Raw genomic sequence first — 3,833 nt, forward strand, 5'->3', positions numbered from 1 at the left:
TCTCCAAGGCAACCTCACAACCTTGCTCTAAGAGTACATATGAGATAAAAACCAAAAGGATACACAGAGATAATTTCAGCTGTAACTATCTGTAGTGCCATTGCTTTAGCAGAGACTTTAGGAAACATTCCCAGGCTGGTTATTTAAACACTGGAGTGCATCACAAAGATAGCATTTGACTCTAAAGCTATACAAACCATATGAATATACTGCAAGCTCTGCCAGTAAGCCCAGAGATCTTAAACAGTTTCCAAAGAGATACATTAAAAAGACTGAGGGCATAAAGATATGGTGATTTCATGTGTCTGAAAAATCACTTGGGCCCTACCTCTGTGCAACTTCATTAGCTGAAGCTGTAGGTGTTGAAGCAACTTCACTATTGTGGCTCTTGAGTTGTATCCACCACGGCTCCTATGTCTGTCCTTCACAGAGTATACATTAGACGTGGGCTTTGCCAGAGAAGCAAAGATTAATTTTCTGCTCCCTTGAGCATCATTTCAAGATGGTCTCTGCTGACAAAACTGCAGCAGAGCAGAGGCCTCACCGAAGAATATTGTGTAGGAGTGTTTATTAAAGTAGGTCATTGCCCAAAGCATCAGACTTCAGGGATAAAATTAATGAAGTTCCTACCTCCTGCAGTGGTTGTTTGGAGATGGTTTGCCCACTCAGAAAGGCACAGATCGTATCTGGTCTAGCTACTCATGCTCTGTCCTCATCATGAGTCTTAAAAAACCTTTTCTTTTTCCATATGGAAGCTAAGTTACTGACCTTGTCTTAGGATCTGGAGCACAGTCATATGCAACCCATATGCAACATCTCAGTGTGACCTTAAGTCTCCGTTGTCAGTTTGCTTGGGATTTTTTCCCCCTACTAAATCCGTGCACTTCCTTTCTCTTACCATTTACTATCTCAAAAATGTTGCTGTTCCTCCTTCACACTTGTGCAGGTGCAGTTGCCATTCTCTTCAGGCATAAAGAAAATCTAACTGCAAGGAGGAGGGGGGAAAACTTTAATTATCAGCTAGAAAAAAAGGGAAAGATATTGCAAATAACCTGTTGCCAAAGCAGTTTAACATTGCCGTATTTAAACTGATTGTCTTACGCATCTCAAGCAAGCTGCTGAGCATCTCTGCTCTCATGCAAAGTGTCACTGAGGCAAACAGAATTAAGTGGAAGACCAAAAATCCATTACCCACAATTGGCTGAAAATTCTTTACTGCTGGGAAACATTTAAATGTCATCAGTCTTTCCACTATCCTGCGACATACGTGTAACCAAAACCACTCTGCTTTTTGTCTAAATAGCTGGTGAGAACAGGGAAATAGCACGGTTGGGGGGGACAAAAGTGGGGCGGGGGGGGAGTGTTTCCAAAAGCAGTTTTGTACATTTTCTAAAACAAAAGGCCGTGCTTAAACACATGCAGCAATAACACTGGTGCAAATCACTTCATGTTCTGATTTTGCTACATAGAAAGCAGAAAGCTGGTAGGGCAGCAACTAAGCCGTTGCACAACTCGATGTGCAGATCAGGCCTGGGGAAGTTCTGCTGGGATCCTCTTTGTACACTGTTTTTCAAATGTGATTAACATCTGTTTTCTTAGATTAGGAAACTGGAGAGAGGTTTTATGTTATGCTTCTGAATAATTTTGAGCACCAAAGGACAGAGTCATGTGTTCTATGTATTTGGAAATACCAAGTTTTAGCAACTCCTGCTTGGTTGCCTAGACCATTTAAAGCTCATTGTCAAAGCTTTACTCCTCTACCATCTGACTTGAGTGATTTATTGTCCTCCTGAATCTGTTGACAGATTCACCTGGTATTCAAGTTTGCTAATAGCTCTATTTGTTTATATGTTAAACACAAAGGCCTGAGCAAGAGATAGTGCCCCTGGCCTGTGAGAACTCCCGAAGTCTGGGCTCTGCTAACGCTGGACTGAAGCATTCACATCTCACAAGCTCCTCTTATCTGGTTTCTAGTAAGGTGCAAGTTCCACCCAAAATCTTTTCCCCAGTCAGGATGTTTATAATCACTCCTGGAGGCTCTTTCCCTCTGTCACACTGGAACGGCCAATTGACCAACAGATTAAAAAATTATTAAGGGTGGGGAGGAAGGACAGACACACACGCACACCCGCACACAAAGGCTGTGAGCGCTCCGCCTTTGTGCTCATATGAGCTTTGTTTCCTTGGGAATCCAGCTACTAAAACAGGCAACAGCTGTGACAAGAAATGAGATCTAGCAGCAGAGCAGCAACGCTTTTTGTTTGGGGATTTGCAGCACCCATCCCTTTTTTAAACACCTTAGAGGAACACATCAGGTTGATTGTTTAGGAAAGAAAAGCATGGATAATGCAGCAGGGCAAGCAGACTTTGTAGCTCATCACCAGAAGCACTGAAGTGTCATCAAGTACTCTCGGCAAGGAGGGTGCATGCATCTCCTTTGTGCTGAAGCCTGTGATGTCCCTTATGAACACCTGCATTCAATCCCTAGCAGAGGAAACAATTTCTACCAGGTCTGACAAAACACAGACTACCAGTGTGATGAGTGAATTCCTGTTTGTTAATCAAATCTTGTTTGCTTAAAAGTTAATTGTTTAAGAGTTACTTGACTTGTGCTTAAAGGTTACTGGAAAATTTCGACACCTTGAAATTTGGCTTATAGACTGCGAGCATCTGTTAAAGTACACTATGTATGGAAAAGAAGATAAAGAGCCTTCCTCCCCACACCCACCGGGAGGCTGAATGAGACTCCTAAGGAGATAAGGAGCTTTCTCCCCACACCCACAAGGAGGCCGAATGAGACCCCTTATCAATGGGCCACACAGACGCAGAATACAGCAAGAGTAGCACATACACTGGATGAAGAAGAGTATAAAACCAGTGACTTTGGGGAAATGGGGTGCGTGCTGTTGGCAGAGCAGAGACTCCCCGGCCGCCCAGCGCTGTTTTGCTTGCTGTCGCTTGCTCAATAAACCGATTTGATTCATTGGTCTGGCTCTAGTCAGTTTATTTGAGCCACTATTTATAACACCAGTAACATGGGTTCAGGAATTGCCAGTCCCAAACCAGGTCAGATTAGCAACCCACAGTCCCCTCTTTTCCTGCCTGCGGGCCAGGAAACTCTGTTCTCCTGGGGCAGTCACTGCCTCCCGTGTGGTAGCAGCAGCATCTGTCACCTCTCAGGTTTCTTTTCCAGGTATCAGGTGGCCCCTCTGTCCTATCTTTAAGGTGTACAGTTAGTGTCTCCAATTCCCAGGATAGCATTCCCTCTGGCCTCCTTCAAATGACGTATCTCGTAGCTGAGCAGTGAGGGGAGCAACACAGTGCCTAGTACTGGCTGCTCTGTGCTGTTGGCGTGCTCCGATTCACCTCGTATGGAAGGAAAGCACCACGGTGCTGGTGTGCCGAGTTGAGAAGGGGACAGCAGGAGACACAGCCTGACAGAGAAGGGGAGGGGACAAGACGGTCACTTTCTGCGGGTCAGGCCGAGGAAAGCAGACGGGACCAGCGCCACCGCCCCCCGCTGCTGGCGGCAACACCAGGGCTCCCTCGCCAGATGCACCTCTGGCCAGCGGCCGCGGCTCGGCAGCGCCGCCACCCCACCATAGCACTACATGTCCCGTCGTGCCGCGAGTTCGAGGGGCCCTACAGCGGCGTCTCAGACTAGCAGCCCATACAGCCGCCTGCTTGAAAACACAGCCCTGGCGTCGGCGTTACCCCTATTTCGCGGGTACCGACGCCCGATATCACTCCCCTCGCCTCCGCAACTTCGCACTGCGCCTCCCACACCGCGAGCGACGGGGCGGGCGTGCTCCGACTCTGTGGCGTTTTTCCCT

Source organism: Neopsephotus bourkii, unplaced genomic scaffold (assembly GCF_033783945.1).
Source record: "Neopsephotus bourkii isolate Nb327-2 ecotype Australia unplaced genomic scaffold, CSIRO-AGI_Nbou_v1 NB_1767, whole genome shotgun sequence".
Lineage (NCBI taxonomy): Eukaryota > Metazoa > Chordata > Aves > Psittaciformes > Psittacidae > Neopsephotus > Neopsephotus bourkii.